The sequence below is a fragment of the Chiloscyllium punctatum genome, chromosome 11 (assembly GCF_047496795.1).
Source record: "Chiloscyllium punctatum isolate Juve2018m chromosome 11, sChiPun1.3, whole genome shotgun sequence".
Classification (NCBI taxonomy): Eukaryota; Metazoa; Chordata; class Chondrichthyes; order Orectolobiformes; family Hemiscylliidae; genus Chiloscyllium; species Chiloscyllium punctatum.
The window spans coordinates 30,652,682-30,666,167 of NC_092749.1; the positions used below are offsets into that span (position 1 = coordinate 30,652,682).

At 42.3% G+C, this 13,486-nt stretch overlaps 1 protein-coding gene across 6 annotated transcripts in view; it reads right to left on the reverse strand.

Annotated features, from left to right (window-relative positions):
- LOC140482864 (regulator of G-protein signaling 7) overlaps positions 1–13,486 on the reverse strand; it is a 440,481-nt gene that overhangs the window by 273,166 nt on the left and 153,829 nt on the right. The window contains exon 1 of one of the 6 annotated variants that reach the window (XM_072580579.1): positions 2,144–2,209. The exons of the other annotated variants lie outside the window; for them this stretch is intronic. The gene's annotated coding sequence lies outside the window, so the exon portion shown is untranslated. Of the gene's footprint in view, positions 1–2,143; positions 2,210–13,486 lie in introns of those variants that run through there. 6 annotated transcript variants of the gene reach the window in all.

Below are 13,486 nucleotides of genomic sequence, written 5' to 3' on the forward strand. Positions count from 1 at the left end.
TTGTGAAATTAAGTTGTATATCACCTTTGCATTCTAGTATGATCCTCAGGATAGTGAATAACTTTGACAGTGGACAGAAAAGCTCATTGATATATGATATGGTCTGGCCTGATCTGGTGACAGATCGTTAAACCAGTTATGTTCCAAATATGCTCAAATCTGTTGGACTTTAAGAAGAAAATGTGGGAGCCATAACAGGGTAAGGTGGAAGAGAGTAGGTGTTTTACTGGGGGAAGGCCATCTATCCCTGAGATGCATAAATAGTTAAACAGATTGACAGCTGCAGGATGGATGCAACAAACTGTTCTTGTCTGAGATTGAGAAAGTGGGATGAAAGATGATTGATATAGTAAGGTTGGAATATGGTGATGAATATGGGGGGAAAGACAAGGTCACAAAATCAGAGGAATTAATGGCAAGGTGAGTCGAGAAAGAGTCTGAAGTCACAAGGAAGTTTAAATCATAAGATCATATGACATAGGAGCAGAAATTAGGCCATTCAGCCTGTCAAATCTGCTCCACCATTCAATCATGACTGATAAGTCTCTCAAGGAGAAATTGAGGACTGCAGATGCTGGAGATCAGAGCTGAAAATGTGTTGCTGGAAAAGTGCAGCAGGTCAGGCAGCATCCAAGGAACAGGAGAATCGATTCCTGAAGAAGGGCTCATGCCCGAAACGTCAATTCTCCTGCTCCTTGGATGCTGCCTGATCTGCTGCGCTTTTCCAGCAACACATTTTCAGCTCTGATAAGGCTCTCAACCCCATTCTCACGCTTTCTCCCCATAACCCATGATCCCCTTTACAATCACGAATCTATCCATCTCTGTCTTAAGCATACTCAATGACCTGGCCTCCATAGCCTTCTGTGGTAATGAATTCCATAGATTCACTGCTCTCTGGCTGAAGAAGTTTCTCCATACCTCTGCCCGAAAAGGACTTCCCTTTACTCAAATACACATCCATTGGTTCTCCATAATCAATGTTACAAGTAATATCCTTTAAAAACAACTCTAACAAGTTTGTCAAACATGATTTCCCTTTCATAAATCCAAGCTAAGTCTGTCAAATTCTTTCAGCATTCTTTTCTAAATGTCCAGCTATCACATCCTTTGTAATAGATTTTAACACTTTTCTAACTACTGACCCCAAACTGACAGGTCTGTAGTTCCTTATTCTGTGCTTTCCCCCCTTAAACAGCAGGGTTACATTTGCTACAGTCTGTATGAACCTTTGCAGAATCTATAGAGTTTTGAACAATAACACTTATCTCCCTCACAACAACAATTTGGGATGAAGCTCATCTGGTCCAGGGATTTTATCCACTTTCAATCCAGTTAACTTTTCAAATACTGAATATTTACTAATACTAATTACTTTTAGCTCCCCAGTTTCACAAGATCTTTGGTCACCAGTATTTCTGGGAGATTTTGTGTATCTGGGAGATTTTGTGTGCCGACCAGACCTCACAGTCACCGCCCACTTTAATTCCCCTTCCCATTCTCTTTCTGGCATGACCATTCTTGGCCTCATCCATTGCCACCACGAACCAAACCGCAAATTGGAGGAACAACGCCTCATCTTCTGCCTGGAAAACCTACAGCCTGGAGGACTCAACAATGAGTTCTCTACTTGCAAATAACCTCCCTTCCCATCCCCTGACTCCCTTTCCAGCCCCTCCCGCTCCCTTCCACTCCTCCCTTCCACCAACCGGATTCATTCCTCCCACTGACCAATCAGATCGTACCCTCAACCAGCCTTCACCTATCCCCACTTCACCACCCTGCCCCCATGCCACCCCCTTTATCTGCAGCTCCCTCTACACTCACCCCCAGTCCTGAAGGAGGGTTACACCCAAAACATAGGTTTCCTAACCTCCTGCTTGTCTACTTTGGATTTCAGTATCTGCAGGTTTTTGTCTCTAAAAACGTCAGAAAGTGTGCACCATATGAATGCTGTGCATGAGATCTTGATTGAGTTGTTGATAAGTGAGTGCTGGGAGTCTGTTGAACTGAGCAGTGTCTAAGATGAGTGCTGCAGCTCATGACTTTTGAAGTTGCATTCACTGACCTTTACAACTCATATGTGGTCTTTGCACTGCTTGTGGCACCAGACCCAGATTGCCTTTCACTCATCTCCACTTACCTTTTCCCACTGTTTTCTGAATGCATTTTTGGAAGGTCTCCTGGTCCCTGTGGATACTGAACCATCGTTCACTCATCAAGGCTTCCTGTACATCATGCAAAAAGCTTTGGAACTGCTTTCTATCATGTTGTTACTTTATTCAAGGCTTCCCAGGTCAGATTCACAACTGGCTCTAGCCACAAGAAAGCTCCTCTTTAAAAGATGCAGGCTAGCTTTAAGGGATGGGAGGACCTTTGGGCCTCCACTGATCCATGTAGCCAATGAACAGTGTGTTGAGCTGTAGCTGCAAGCATCAATCTTCCAAGTGAGCTGGCAGCTCCAAGTTGGAGTGCTGCCTGCATTAGATTAAACAGGAGTGAGTTAATCACGCACCATGATTCCTATGCATATTTTCATGAGCTATCCCAGTTAAGAACCCTATCTTGAGTAGAAATGCATCATTGCTCATCTGTCTATGTAAAGCAGTACTGCTAAAATTGTGGCTTCTTCAGGGTGACTTTCAAATATGGTCCTTGATTCATACAATATTTTAAACCCAAGCAGTGTACACCTAACAAATTAGATTCCTGCATTCTCACATTCTGCCTAACTCAATTCTCCAGCTCTCTGTACAACATCCAGCCCTGCATGCAATGACATTTATCAGGATTACTATTGGCCTCACTAATGGAAATGGTTGCCCCTTAGAAATATATAGTTTCACAGATTCATACAGAAAATGTCAACCCTTCGAGTCTGCACCGATATGCCCCCCACTAAAGGTGCACTCATCCCAATTTCCTGCACTTGTCCTATATCCCTATATACGTTTTTTTTCCCCAAATCTCCTCCATTTTACCCTAAAGCTATGGCCTCTTCATTTCATAGAATGCCTACAGCATGGAAGCAGGCTAATCAGCCCAACCAACCCTATAACCCTGCATTTCACATGGCCAATCTACCTAACCAACAAGTCCCTGCACACTACAGGCAAATTAGCATGATCTAAACTGCACATCTTTGGACTGTGGGAGGAAACCCACACAAACACCAAGAGAATGTGCAAACTCCACACAGGCAGTCATCTGAGGCTGTAATTGAACCCATATCCCTGGAGCTGTGAGGTAGCAGTGCTAACCACTGAGCCACCATGTCACCTCTTGTAATTGGCCAAGGGAAACAACTGCTCTCCCTGTCTACACTCTTCATAATCCTATACATCTCATTCATGTCCCCTTCAGTCTTTTCTGCTGTAGAGAAAGCCAAGAGAAAGGTCTGCAGCTGCTGGATATTAGAGTCGGGAGTGTGTTGCTGGAAAAGTGCAGCAAGTCAGGCAGCATCCGAGGAGCATGAAAATCGATGTTTCAGGCTAGAGCCTTTCAGGATGAAGGGCTTTGGCCCGAAATGTCAATTCTTCTGCTCCTCAGATGCTGCCTGACCTACTGTGTTTTTCCAGCAACATCCAAGCCAATCTAGTCTCTCTTTATAGCTTAATTTCTCCATCCCAGCGTCATTCTGGTGAATGTCCTCTGTACTGCCTTTAGTGCAATCATAACCCCCCCCCTGAAGTGCACAATATACTCCAGCTGTGGCCTAACCAGTGCTATGTACAACTCCAACAATACCTCCTTGTGCTTATATGCTCTGCTACAACCAATCAAAGCAGGGTTCCCATATGGTACCTTTCATGTGTTCTGCCTATTTCATGGAACTGTGAATAATTACTCCAAGGTCCCTCTGCTCCTCTGAGCTGCCCAGTGTCCTGCCATTCATTAAATACTCCTTCATCTTGTTTCTTCTTCCAAAATGCATGCATGGCATGCCTGAAAATAAATATGTAACAAAGGCAGCGGTTCCTGCCGGGCCACTGTCTCACTCACAGCCAGCAATGTAATTGGGTCAACTCCATTGCACAGATTCAAATGTTAAAGCCAATTTATGCCACTGGGTGTCAGCACATCCAAGTCAAAAAGGATTGATTTCTCTATAAATTTATCACGTCCAATCTGACAATCTTTCAACAGGACGTAACCTGATTAGGTTTGTGTCCATGTCAGAAAATTTAAACACTTATGCCTTTAACAATGGTCAATCAGATTTTGTAGAACCATGTTTATATGAAGAATTGATTTGGAAAACACCCTTTGTTGTAACAACAGCATTCTGTTTCTTTACCTTTCAATTATTTGGTGAATAAAAATAATTTTGCTGAATATAAAGGTCAAAATTTGTTTCCATTCATTTATTAAATGCAACTTAATGAAAATACATCTGCACGAGTGAATACTTTTCCAAGTAACTTGGAAGAGCCCAGTTAAGACACACTATAACTGTATGCCACTTTTCACAACTTCACCAAGAACACTTCACAGGCAATGAAGTAGCTTTGAAGTGTCAAAATGAAATGTAAAGAAACAGAGCTGCCAATTTGCACAAAGCAAAATTTGTCTACTCAAATAACAATGTAATAAGTGTCAAATTAGACTGCTTTAGTGGTGTAGACTGAGGAATAAATCCTGGCTGAGACACTGGAAGATTTCACCTGCTTCTTTTGGAATACTACCACAGTATCTTTTAGATCTACTTAAAAGGGTAGGTAGGACCTTAGTTTAACCATTCATCTGGAAGACGGAACTTCCATTTGTATGACAGCTTCCTCTTTACAGCAGTTGAGTGTCAACAGAGAATACATAGCACAAGTCTCTGGAGTGGGGCTTAGAACCCAGCATCTTCTGATTCAGAAGTAATAGTACTGCTACTAAGTAAAGGCTGGCACTTTAAAGGAATTCAATGCAAGTGGTGCTTACCGTGGATTCTTTATTGTTAAGGCAGTCTAGAACATTGTGAGCAGCAGCAGACCTCATGGTAACTCAAACTGTCAGACTTGCTCAGATTTGTTAAAAAAATCTCAAATAAGAGCAGAAAATGCTGAAAACTGTATTAAGTATGGAAGCATCTGTTGACTGAGAAACAGGGTTAATATTTCAGGTCAGTGGCTGTTCATTAGAATTGGAAAAAATTAGAAATGGAATAGGTTTTGAGCAAGTGAAAGACGAGGAGGAGTGTGAGAAAGACTAAAAGTGCTTGGCATGGGTTCTTTATTACTAAAGCATTAAGAAACACTGAGAGCAGGAGCAGATCTCAGTATTTCAAAGTGTCATTTAAATAGAAATAGACATACAGAAAAGGGATCAAGGGAAATTAATTAAACACCATTCATAAATTGATGCTCTTAATTAGCAACAGAGCTCAGAGAATTGCACCTATTCCTCAAGAATAGGAGTTTGGGAAAGGATATGAACCTTATTTTTAAAATGATGAAAACCACGAACAATGTATTTCATCTGGCACTATTAAAGAAAGATGAGACTATCAGAAAAGAAAATCTGTTGTTTATTTAGTGTTTTTCAGTACCACTGGGCATTTCAAAGCACTTTATAGCCAATAAATTAATATTTGAAATTCAGTCACTGCTTGTCATGTAGGAAATGTGGCAGCTAACTTGCACACCACAATTCCCACAAACAGCAATATATGAGATCTTTGTGATAATGATTGAGAGACAAATATTGGTCAGGACACCTGTTCTTCAAAATGATTTCATCAAAGCTTTTACATTCACGTGAAGAGTTCCATCTGAAAGAAGGACACTCTTTATTACACAGACTGTTGGCCTTGTCAATTTCAAAAAGTGTAGTCCTGGAAAAGCACAGCGGGAATGATGAAGGGCTTATGCCCGAAACAGCGACTCTCTTGCTCCTCGGATGCTGCCTGACATGCTGTGCTTTTCCAGTGTCACACTTTTAGCTTTGACTCTGCAGCATCTGCAGTCCTCACTTTCTCCCTGTTGGCCTTGTCAATCAACTCATAGAGTAGAACTCGTAATCAGCGCTGTGTGATTCAGAGTCAGCAACACTGCTAAATTGAGCCACAGTCAGGTCAAGCTGGGGGCAGAATTACACTCCTCCGTTAATGAAATGTTTCTTTTAGTGAAATCTTGCAGTGGGAAGTTACAGCAGGAGATTGAAGGAATCCCCATGGAATTTCAGAGTCAGCACCAGATAGATCAAAGTTATATATCACCAATCAGATTAAGGAAGCCAACTGGATGTGGACATCAATCGATTTATTTCAGACTTTCTGAGCTTGTTATCTCAAATAAGAGCAGAATATGCCGAAAATTCTCATTAAGTCTGGAAGCACTTGAAAACAACTTGAACAACTCCTCATCAAGTTAGAAGAGAGAGAAATAGAATTGATATTTCAGGCCAATGGCTGTTCATCAGAACTGGAACAAATTAGAAATGTAATAGGCTTTAGATGCTGGAAGAAGGGGAATGTGTAGCGTTGGATAAAGAATAAAAAGCAAGATCTGATGGGGTGGGGTGGGGGGAAGGGAAGGTCAATGCCAAAAGGTCTCCTGTTGCAAAACTAAAAGGAGTGGCAATGAAACAAATTAGAAAGCAACTCATTAAACTGGAGGAGGCAGGAACCTGTATAGTTTCCATTCAAAAGCAAAAAAAAAAGGAAATAAGAGAACAAGAGGGAAAACAAACTAACTAACAAAGAAAAACAAAAGAAAACGAGGCAGAGGTAGCAATCTAAAATTGTTGAAATTAATGTTGAATTTGGATGCTGTGAAGTACATAACAGAAAGAGAATGTTTTTTTACATGAGCTTGTGCTTATCTTCTTTGGAATATTGTAGCAGGCTGAAATTGCAGACAGAGAGAGAGCAGAGCGGACGGTTGAAGATGGTAGATGACTGGAAACTCAGGGTCATACGTAGTAAGGTGCACAGAAGTGCCCTGGTATCTCCACTGTAGAGGAGACCACATTGTGAGCACAGTAAAATTATTAGAACATAGAACACTGAACAGTGCAGCACAGTACAGGCCCTTCAGCCCTCAATGTTGTGCTGACCTTTTATCCTACCCAAAGATCAAACTAACCTACATACCCATGTGTCTACCCAATGTCCCTAATGTATTTGACTCTATGACCACTGCTGGCAATGCATTCCATGCACCCACCACTGTCTGTGTAAAGAACCTACCTCCTGACATTTCCCCATACCTTCCTCCAATCACCTTAAAATTATGCCACCTCATGATAGCCATTTCTGCCCTGGGGAAAAGTCTCTGACTACTCACTCTATCTATGCCTCTCATCATCTTGTACACCTCTATCAAATTAGAAAGAAATACAAACAATGCTGCTTCAATTCGCGAAGGATGTTGGAAAGGGAGGAGGTAACTGGAGGTAAAATAGTTGGTATTGCATCTTGGATTTACATGGAAAGCTGCTATAGCAATGAAAAGACTGTTGGAGATAACCGAGATATGGACCAGAAATGTCACAAATATTTACAACATTTTGTGTTTTTATTTCGGGTTGACAACAAGATGAATTGTAGATTCCATTGTTAAGGGTGAGATTTCAAAATTCTTGTAAGTGTAGGACTGGATTAAACAAGTCGGCATGGAATTAGTAAGGGGAGGTCATGCCTGACAAACCTATTAGAATTCTTTGAAGAGGTGACAAGTAGGTTAGACCGGGGAAACCCAGTGGATGTGGTCTACCAAGACTTCCAAAAGGCCTTTTTTAAGGTGCCTCATGGGAGACTGCTGAGTAAGGTGAGGGCCCATGGTATTTGAGGTGAGCTCCTGGCATGGATTAAGGATTGACTGCCTGACAGAAGGCAAAGAGTTGGGATTAAAAGTTCTTTTTCAGAATGGCAGCTAGTGACAAGTGGTGTCCTACATGGTTCAGTGTTGGGGCCGCAGCTGTTCACTTTATGTATTAGTGATCTGGATGAAGAGACTGAGGGCATTCTGGCGAAGTTCACTGAAGATACAAAGTTAGGCGGACAGGCAGGTAGTACTGAGGAGGTGGGGAGGTTGCAGAAAGATTTAGACAGTTTCGGAGTATGGTCCAGGAAATGGCTGATGAAATTCAACATGAGCAAATGCGAGGTCTTGCACTTTGGAAAAAGGAATACAGGCATGGACTATTTTCTAAACGGTGAGAAAATTCATAAAGCCAAAGTACAAAAGGATCTGGGAGTGCTAGTCCAGGATTCTTGAAAGGTGGACTTGCAGACTAAGTCTGTGGTTAAGAAAGCAAATGTAATGTTGTTATTTATCTCGTGAGGGTTAGAATGTAAACGCAACAATGTGCTACTGAGACTTTATAAGGTCTAGTTGGATCCCATTTCGAATACTGTGTCCAGTTTTGGGCCCCACACCTCAGGAAGAACATAGTGGCACTGGAGTGTGTCCAGCGGAGATTCACACGGATGATCCCTGGAATGGTCAGCCTAACACAGGATAAACAGCTAAGGATCCTGGGATTGTATTCATTAGAGTTTAGAATTTTGAGGGGAGATCTAATAAGGTAAGCTGCCATTCTGAAAAAGAAACTTATAAGATAATGCATGGCTTAGAAAGGGTTGACACTAGGAATTTGTTTCCATTAGGTGAGGAGACTGGCACCAGTGGGCACAACCTTAGAATTAGAGGGGGTCAATTTAGAATGGAAATGAGGAGACATTTCTCCAGCCAGAGAGTGGTGGGCCTGTGGAATTCATTGCCATAGAGTGCAGTGGAGGCCAGGACGTTGAATGCTTTCAAGGCAGAGACTAATATATTCTTGCTCTCGCAAGGAATTATGGGCTATGGGGAGAGTGTGGGGAAGTGGAGTTGAAATGCCCATCAGCCATAATTGAATGGCAGAGTGGACTTGATAGGCCAAATGGCCTTACTTCCACTCCTATGACTTATGGTCTTATGGTCATGTTGTGAAGTGGGCACATAACTCTGAGTCTGAGTATTTGTGTTCAAGTCCCACTCCAGGAGTTAATGTTCAAGGAAGGTGTGTCCTTGGTTTGGCCAAACAGGTCGATTACCATCCTGTGCATTGTTCCAACATACCAATGGCAGGCAGTGTGAGTCTCCTGGTCAGCCATGCTCTAGATCTCAGTCCAGAGAAAGGCTGAACCATATGACAACAGGTCAGTTTTTTGAGCGTATCCAAGACTGAGACATACAGATTTTCAATCTGTAAAGCTAACAAGAGAAGAGGCAGGAAAGTGCAGTTGAAGATTATCAGATCAGCCATGCCTACTTCCATTTCTACATTTTATGGTCCCATAAATCAGAGAGCCTTATTGTTAGGAAGGGCACTTGACAGCCTCATTCCTGATGAAGGGCTTTTGCTGAAAACATTGATTTTCCTGCTCCTCAGATGCTGCCTCACCTGCTGTGCTTTTCCAGCACCACACTCTCAACTCTAATCTCCAGCATCTGCAGTCCTCACTTTCGCCTGTCTAATTGTAAAACTAAGTCCAATACATTGTTGGCACCAAGTGATCAACCAGCAATAAATAAAATAGGAAAAATTTTAAGAAAATTCGGATTTCCAACATCTGCAATATTTTTCCCTTAAAGCTCAAGTTTGGAGCCAGCTAAACGCTTTTTTCTGAATGACTTTATTTTCTCATAAAGTATAAATACAACAGAAGCTGGAAATCTGAAACAATACAGAGAATAGTGGAGAAACTCAACAGGTCTGTCAATATCTGCAGAGACAGAAACAGAGTTAATGTTTTGGGTTTTTTTCTTCAGATCCTATCTTCTCTTCTGTTTTTTTTGACCTTGATGGTGTCACACCATAGTCTTGCACTTTTAACATGGTTTCTCAATTATGAAAGCAAACTGTTTCACTTCAATTGTATTCCTGGAACAGGAAGTATGATTATAGATTACTATCCCTCAGATGGGACTAGAGTTTAAATTCCAATACAGCAGCAGGTATATGGAAAAATATTATCAGTAATTATTCATTTTAAAGGCATCATATATCCAGTTAAGGTCAGTTTTAAGGTCATTATGATTAGCATGGGGATAAATTATAAAATAAACGATGATTCATCAAAAACAACAGGGGAGGATTAAATATACTGAAACAAAAGGGAAGGTGAAAAAAATCTGTCATATGTAACAAGTTGCTATGATCTGGAAAGCACTGCCTGTCTGATCTATGGAAGCAGAACAAATAATACCTTTCAAAACTGGAATTGAATATACAGTTCAAAAAGAAAAAAATTGCCAGGTTATGAAGAAAGAGCAGGGATGTGAGATTGTTTGGACAACTCATTCAAAGAGTAGGCACAAAATATTTAACTATCTCCTCTTGTGTTTTGTGGTTCTATGACAATACATTGTAACATCATAAGACCATAAGAAATAGGAACAAGAGTAGGCTGTTCGACCCCTTGAGACTGCTCTGCCCTTCAGTAAAATCATGGCTGATCCAATATTCTTTATGTCCACTTTTCTGCATTTCCCCACAACCTTTGATTTCCCTACTGATCAAGAATCTGTCTATCTCAGCCTTAAAAATTGCACAAGGACTCTGCCCCCTCCAGATCTTTGTGGGAATGTATCCCAAAAACTCGCAACCCTCAGAGAAGATATTCTCCTGATCTCAGTTGAAATTGGCATCCCTTTATTCTGAGGCTATGCCCTTAGACTAGACTCTCCCAAGAGGGGAAACATCCTCTCAGCACTGACCCTGTCAAGCCCCTTAAGAATCCTATGTGTTTCATTGAGATCATCTCTCATTCTCTAAACTCTAGTTAGTAGAGTGCCAAACATGGCCACATCCAGGTCCTTCCCCAAAATTCAATTCCCATGACCACTCAGCAAACCGGAAAAAAAAATGACCAATGTCAGATCTTGGAGACCAGGTTTCTCAGAGTTATTGGTTTGACAAGGGCAATTAAGAGATGTAATCGCAATTATACATTTTTGATTTGCCACCTTAAGTGATCAATAAACAACCTCAACTCACTACAGGGTTGATTATCTCTCTTCCTGGCTGGTGGAAAAAATGGCTAGTTTTCAAAACTGTGTTTGAGGAGGGTGATACCATCAACCTTCCTTTGTGCCTGACTCCCCTGACCTTTTTCCTGTGACTCCCACCCCACCTGACCTGAAAGAAAGGCTAGTTATGTCCCGAAAGGCTGGGCATCAAGCAACTTCCTTTAGGACCACATTGCTGCCGACCTCTGCCCAGTGGATTATGATAGTTTGTGGAGTATTGAGGCTGGTGATTTGCTGAGAACCTCACTGGTCAACTCTTACATGGCTGGGTCTGACCTTGATCTAGTAAGCTTTCTCACTAGTGAGGGTGAGAATGCAGTCACTCCTGAAGAAGTCCATTCCCATCCCCATCCCCATCCCCATCCCTATCCCCATTTAGTGTGTGGAATTCATAGTCTATTTAGGTACTTAGAGTTGAACATCATGTGCTCAAAACCTTTTTGCAATCTAGGTTTGTTCAATATATTATTTCAGTTGCATGACACTGTGATCTTTTGCTATAAATTCTGTGTCTTATGATCCTGCTCCACAGCCAACTGATGAAGGAGCAGCTAATACTTTCAAATAAACCTGTTGGACTATAACCTGGCATTGTGTGATTTTTAACTTGTCCACCTCAGTCTGACACCGACACCTCCATATCATGGCATGTTTTATTCATTCATGTGGTGTGGGCATTGACAGGGCTCTGGAGGATGGAGGGGTGAAATGCAACAAACTGATTTACTGTCGCAGAGAGTGGTGGTAACATGACAGGCTGAATGACCTCCTCTTGTTCTGGAGCCATTTCACAATTCTCGATCATAGCGGCCTTTTTATGTTAATGCTAGATTACAAGCAACTTGAGAAAAGAACAAACTTGTACTTATATAGCATCTTATTATGTGTCTCAGCAATATCCTGAAGCACTTCACTTAAATGAATTGTTTTCACATGCTGTCATGCGGGTAGTGGTAATAGATGAAAGTATGGTCAATGGCCGCGAACTGTGGTGAAATGAAAAATAAATTTGCAGTTTCATTGAGGTTTAAACTATACTGGACAAGTCTGCTACTGTGAAATTGAGGGTAAAGTTTCAAAAAGAAATATCTGTGGTCATAACTTAACAGCAACAATGCATGCAGTGTTTCTGTTTTCTTTCTTTCCCATCCCTAATTGTGCTGAAAGAAGTTAAGAGTCCATCACATTTCTGAGGATCTGGAGTCACATGTAGGCTATACCTGATGCTATATACAGAGGAACCTCGATTATCTGGCATTCGATTATCTGAATATCAGATTATCCAGCAAGATCACAAGGTCCCGATGCTTGGCTAAACGATGTTAATCAGCACTGGATTATCCAGAATTCGATTAACCGAACGAAAACTCTTTGCCCGTGTCCTTTGGATAATCGAGGTTCCTCTGTAAATACAATAAGATTTGGAAAAACCTGCACAGCTGGAGAATAGAGAACTGTCAGCAATGTCAGCTAGCATGGAAAGGAGGTTAAGTGGATAGCAGTTTATTGGAAATATGGCCGAGAGAGCTCTGAGACAAAATAAGCTTGAGGCAGTCATGAATAAAGATAGGAGAGAAACTAGAGAAGGATGCAAGTTCAGGGCTCCGCTCCACGCTTGCAGCAATGCGTCGGCACCTAACCTCTCTACAGTCATCCCTGCCTCAGCTGAGGGCCACACTCTCTCAGAATTGCAAAGGAACCACTCTGTACTACATCCTCAGAAGAATTCATACTCTCAACAAACAGTATTTCAATTCCATCTCAAACATCAAAAACTGTAAGTACAACAAACTTTCATCTAACCACCTCCATAACCAGTGCTCCTCAAACATTCCAGAAGATTCCCCTGGCCTCGGAATCTACTCAGATGCTATTAGCAATGCAGCTGCCACCCCCACGCTGATTGATGATGTCACTTCCGCCCCCATCATGGCCACTCCCACAACCACTTCCACCCCTCACAATTCCTCATGCATCACATGTGACATCACTTCCACCCCTCACATCATCGCTGATGCCACATGCTCAGTGATTTCCGCGACCCCTACTGCCGTGGTCACCACCACCTCCGCCCCCACCAGCGCCACTCACCTGCATTCTGCTGACATGCCCCCCACAGACCCGACTGTCACTATCCCCACCCCCCAGAACCCCGAGGGGAACACTACTGCTCATGACTCCACCCCCATTCCCCCTACCATCACACCCACTCCAGATACAGGTTACGCCACCACTCCCAGTTCGACACCCACACCAGATCCCAGCTCCCAGCCCTGCCGGGTTTTCACCATCCCCCCAGACCTCCCCCTCACTGAGGACGAACGATCAGTCCTCAGCAAAGGACTCACCTTCATCCCCCTCCGTCCACGCATCAATGAATTTAATATACGCCATGACGTCGAACAATTCTTCCGTCGCCTCCGCCTCCGAGCTTACTTTCACAATCAGGATTCCCGCCCACCTCCAACACACTGCATCCA